Source organism: Nannobrachium achirus (assembly GCF_963921795.1).
Source record: "Nannobrachium achirus genome assembly, chromosome: 6".
Taxonomy (NCBI): domain Eukaryota; kingdom Metazoa; phylum Chordata; class Actinopteri; order Myctophiformes; family Myctophidae; genus Nannobrachium; species Nannobrachium achirus.
Genome location: NC_137815.1, coordinates 33,876,696 through 33,883,143, shown reverse-complemented (window position 1 = coordinate 33,883,143; position 6,448 = coordinate 33,876,696).

Below are 6,448 nucleotides of genomic sequence, written 5' to 3'. Positions count from 1 at the left end.
TATCATGTAAAACATCATAAACTGTCCAGGTGAATAGTTAATGGCCAATTTGGTGATGTTTTGAGGTAGTCCACTGGTTTTGTTCGAAAGTTTTTCACTTTTTCATAAAAGTATGAAACTTGGTACACTTGTACAGTTTGGGACCCTGAACATTGTCAGATATGGAGCCATCAGAAAAACGACCCCTGGTGGCCATTTTAATATCCGCCATTACCAGATAATATATTTTGTCTCTTCCTGAACCATACTTCATAATACAGAATATGTGATGTCTACACCCATGTTTTGATGGTCAAGGATACCATTGATAATGTGTACAACATCATAAACTCTCCAGCTGAATAGTTAATGGTCATATATATTCATGGCGGAGGGGTCAACCGTAATACAACTGGATACGCGAATGACATCTACAAGTTGGACACCACCATAATGGTCTGGGCTTTAATTAACGCCAGAGGCCTTTGAGAAAACACATGATGATGTCATCCAATGGGAAAACCCTTGAAATAACACAGAGCGATGTCATTAACTGAGTGATGACGTCACCCAGTTCACATCCCAGGCCATATATAAGGGCCACGAGATCTTTGAAAGAGTGACACAGCGATATGTAGAGAATTGATAAGGAGACAGAGATTGACCGAGGATATATCAAAACCAAATCTTTCCACCTCGCAATTGACAAAGAAACGCCTTCCAATTAACAGTGCAAGTAGTTTCCATACGCCTTCACATCTCAGATTCTCCTCCATGAAGACATGAAGGCATGAGGAGCCACAACAACCTCTACTGTCAAAATGATGAGCAATGGACAGAAGTACAGAAACATCTGATAACTTACATAGGAAGGAGAAGAGCTTCATTGAGGTATCGACTCTGAAGAAATACCAGCGTGTCCGCAGTGGAGAAAAACCCTTCCACTGTGAACAATGTGACAAGGTTTTTTTTAATCAGCTAGGTCACTTGAAGTCACACCAGCCTACCCACACTGGAGAAAAACCCTTTGTGTGTAAACAGTGTGACAAGGGTTTTAATCAGCTAGGTGACTTGAAGTCACACCAGCCTACCCACACTGGAGAAAAACCCTTTGTGTGTAAACAGTGTGACAAGGGTTTTAATCAGCTAAGTGACTTGAAGTCACACCAGTGTACCCACACTGGAGAAAAACCCTTTGTGTGTAAACAGTGTGACAAGGGTTTTAATCACCTAGGTCACCTGAAGACACACCAGCGTACCCACACTGGAGAAAAACCCTTTGTGTGTAAACAGTGTGACAAGGGTTTTAATGAGCTAGGTGGCTTGAAGTCACACCAGCGTACCCACACTGGAGAAAAACCCTTTGTGTGTAAACAGTGTGACAAGGGTTTTAATCACCCAGGTCACCTGAAGACACACCAGCGTACCCACACTGGAGAAAAACCCTTTGTGTGTAAACAGTGTGACAAGGGTTTTAATCAGCTAGGTCACTTGAAGTTACACCAGCGTACCCACACTGGAGAAAAACCCTTTGTGTGTAAACAGTGTGACAAGGGTTTTAATCACCTAGGTCACTTGAAGACACACCAACGTACCCACACTGGAGAAAAACCCTTTGTGTGTAAACAATGTGACAAGGGTTTTAATCAGCTAGGTCACCTGAAGACACACCAGCGTACCCACACTGGAGAAAAACCCTTTGTGTGTAAACAGTGTGACAAGGGTTTTAATCAGCTAGGCAACCTGAAGACACACCAGCGTGTCCACACTGGAGAAAAACCCTTTGTGTGTAAACAGTGTGACAAGGTGTAGAGCCCTTTACCTGTAGGTGCTCTAACACGAGGGGCAACGATGGTTTAACAACACTCTGAGATTGACATATTGACAGGACTTCATTTCTAGTAAAGGATAAAATAAAAAGTCCATATATGGGCATTCCCAGGAACAAAATCCCTTTATGCCCATAAATGGAAATTTCTGATGTCATAAATACCAGGCCCTGACTGGCGCAAGAGCCTGCTTTACTTTGATTTACACCCTACCTTCCCCGAAAACATTAATATTGAGTCCATATATGTATATGGATATATATTAATAAAGGATAAAATAAATAAAATGTCCATATACACATACAGTATGGGCATTCCCAGATGATTCCCTGTTAGGATACCCCTTTATGCCCCTATATGGAGATCCCCAGGCATCAAACCCAAGCCCTAACTCGCCATGGCCGTGCTTGACTTTCCTAATTAACATACGTTTTATGCCCATATATGGAGATCCCTGTCCCAATGTCATCAATATTAAGGACATATCTGGGAATGCCCATATTTGATAATGCCCATATATGGGCATGTTTTGACATAACATTGTTGACTATCATGCAGGGGTCTCCATATATGGGTAACTGGTCTGATGTACATCACTGGCCAGATGGCCAAGAATTACTAGTTCACTAAAAAGGAAGAGGAGAGCAAACGTCACTGTATTTTTTTTTTCAAAGGCTGCAGATGGAATCCATGTCTTTTATGGATTCTTCTGTTGCAGTTGTTTCTTATATACAGTATGCCTTCATGTTATGAAGTCATTATTTACATTTCTCTGATTGGCAAATGCCACCCAGCAAGCTTGGTCTTGAGTTATTCACAAAAAAGGAAGATGAGAGCAAATACCCCCAACTAAGGATGCACTGCATGGTGCAACACCTCAAAAGAGCAGTATACCAAGGAGTACACTGTTGGGGACAAGCATTTGAGGTGGCACCAGAAATGCCATCGTGGTCAATTCTTCCACAGGCAAGCCAATCTCTCCTTCAGCTCTTAAGTTGTGGCTGCAAGAAAGGCTGCCAGGGGCATTACAAATGCAAAAAAAAAGAAAGAAAGAAACTCCTAATAGTGCACACACAGCATAGTGTCAATGTGGAGGAGGCTGTGAAGGAGACAGTGAAGATTGAAGAATAGATTCATCATCATCATCATCAACAACAACAACAACAACAACAACAACGACGACGACGACAACAATCAATCAATCAGTCAAACAAAAAACATTGAAATATATGTGCTTAAGAAATACATTTGAACAAGACAATGAAACCAAATGTATGCAACAGAGGCAAAATATTGTGATTTCCTTCTCAAATCACTGAATTGACCATTAACTATTCAGCTGGACAGTTTATTATCATGTATGGTTCAGGAGATAAGACACAAAATACATTATCTGGTAATGGCGGATATTAAAATGCCCACCATGGCCGCACCAGGGGGCGTTTTTGCAATGGCTCCATATCTGAAAATGTTCAGGGTCCCAAACTGTACAAGTGTACCAAGTTTCATACTTTTATGAAAAAGTGAAAAATGTTCAGACAAAACCAGCAGACTACCTCACAACATCACCAAATTGACCATTAACTATTCACCTGAACAGTTTATGATGTTGTATATGATATCAATGGAATCCTTGACCATCAAAACATAGGTCTAGACATCAACTATTCTGTATTATCATGTTTTGTTTAGGAGTTATGATGCAAAATACATTAATTGGTAATGGTGGAAAGTAACATGGCTGTCATGGCCACCAGGGGGGGCGGTTTTGCGATGGCTCCATATCTGAAAATGTTCAGGGCCCCAAACTGTACAAGTGTACCAAATGTCACGCTTGTATGAAAAAGTGAGCGATTTTCGTCACTATCCTCCAGACTAATTGAGCTTTCTTGTGGTTTAAAATCCTTTTAGTTGATCAGTGAACCTACTGTCCTGTACCTTTTCTTATGCAAACTTCCAATAAAGTATTCAATCAATCAATCAATCACTGCGGACTAGACTGGACTACTGGATTGATTGATTGATTGATTGATTGATTGAAGAGTTTATTAGCAATTTACACATGCAGGAACCACTTTTTAAAATGATAAATACAAAACAAACGGTTTTGGACATACAAGGTTTCCACCCGACAACAACGACGAAATATAACTCATGTAATTGGCCCACTGGCTTGTCACTTGTCATGATCTGAAATGGCAAATCTTTGAGTAGCAGCAGCAGTGCTATAGAGAGAGATCTCTCTCTATACCGCGCAATGAGGGCCTCTACAACTCTTTTTTCCCGGGTTGAATCAGGGGCCCAGCATGTCCCTGTCAGTCATTTCCAAATGTGGGCATGTTTCAGCACGATCCAAGCACAATTATTGACTCAAATGATAAAGATAAAGTTATTTCAAAAACCACACCCCGTGTAAAGTGAAGGGTGCTATTTATGAGCGGTTCTCACTTCGCATAGTATCAGACACGACACATGTGCATATCTCCTTGTATGGGCCGTTCTGTCTGCGACATTAGTTATTTCCATACATGGAGTTCTGTGCTCATACACACATCCACGCTCATTCCGTGCTCATACACACAAAGCCAGACATAGGAGCGGTTAGCACCGCTCAAAAATATATATATTTCAAAATATGTAAAACATATTTTAATAAATAAATAAAATACATAAGTAAACCTACTCCTTCTGACCGTGTAGTGTACGTAAGACATTTAGTGCTGATGGTTTTGTGAGATTATACCTCTCAGGACAAACAAACAGATACACAGACAGACCCCCTCTTGGACTAGCTTCCTTCAGAGCCATGTCATATCATACCAAAGGATAAGCTATTTACTTTCAAAGTCTTGATTCATCTATCATGGTTTTAATGTTCTACGTTCACTTCACCAGCTGCTGTTGGTCTGTCATCAGTCGTTTAGAATAATAGTTGTGTTATTAATATTCTGTGGTTCCTCCTAGAACATGTTTTGTTTTCGCTGCTGTTTTTATAGACCTTTGACCTCGTGTGACAGATCTCTGTGACATCTTTGGTCATCTATGTGACATATCTTTAACGTATGACTTCAAATTTCCCCCCCCCCCCCGACCTGAGCCCCATTAAAGCTGCACTATGTAACTTTCCTCTTCTACTACACCAGATTTGAACCCGGTTTGCTGCTTACAATTTTACCATCAAACTCATACCTGGTTGCTCAGGGGATGAATTGAATCTTGACCATCGGGTCAAAATTCATGTCAGATCCTGTGTCTTGGTGAGACATGACCTTTGACACAATCTAAATGTCTCAAGAGCAGGGAGACAAAATACAACCAACGCACTTATATTGCATTAACATACTCTACTATAAAGATTGAACAAAATTACACTTTATTCATTACCCCAAAAAAATGACATAGTGCCGCTTCAATTTCCATTAGACTACAAAATAAAAGTCCAGTATTTAAAAATATAAAACGTGTCCTAAGCTGGCCTCCTGGCAGTGTACACAAGAAATCTGGCAAGGATCGGTCCAGTGGTTTGTGAGATTAGCTCCGGACAAACACACAGATGGACAGGCACACAGACCGCACCCCTCTTGCAGAGCCACGCTTTAAAAACGTCACATTTTTTCCAGATGCAGTTAGCTCTGCATGATTCCTATAACCTGACTGTGACCTGCAGCAGCCAGACTCTTCTGACTTTTACAACCAAAAGCTGCTCTCAGTTTCAGGAGGGAGAAAGTTCAGAGATCATGATGTTAGGCCTCCTCTCAGAAGGGTCAGTATTAGTCAGCTGGATTCAGAAAAACATGATTCACTTTTCATGTCTTTTTTCCCCCCATTAATAAGTTCAACAACAAATATTTCTTAACACTCATCAATGTCTTCATCTGGACCTCTTTGTTTTGTGTTTTATCATGGTTTTACATTTTACTGAACAACAGCCCTCCAACTCATAGTGTTGTTGTAGCCTATGTTGTGAGACCGAGGTATTTACTTCCTGATGTTTGTTTGCTTATACAGGGTTCTTGAGTCAGAGAGTTCCAGTGTCAGCGCATCTTTGTGCTTAGTGAAGAAGACTGTCTCCGTTGGTCTGATCATTATGGTGTTTGCTGTTAGTCCAATCACAGACCCCTTGACTGCCATAATGAAATTAAATATTTCAAAAAGTACAAAACATTGTGTGGGGGAAAAACACTGATTGGTCCAGCAGGTTGCGCGATTAGCTCTGGACACACACATACAGCCCCAACCATCTATAAGAACCTCTGTGAAGTTGGCACCCCATATGATGAAAACATATATAAAAATGGTGTCATTATTTAGTGCTGAATTTGTGCTGAATTGTGCCGTAAATTTTAGAATTTGTGCTGGTATAATTTCTTAGATATTTTAAGTTATAGTTTTGCTGAGCCTTGCACCCCCAATTTTTTTGCTCCAAATCGTGAAAAAAGGGTCTCATTCTTTAGTGCTGGATGTGCTCTAATTTGTGCCGTTGAAATCATCAATTGTGCTTTTATATATATTTCTATATATAAATATTTCTATGGTTATGAATTAGCAGATTTAGCAGCATTACAATGGTCTGGCCAACAGAGGGCGATGGAGAGAAGAAGTGCTTAATGGTAGAACATAGGAGCAGAACACTGGTGTTA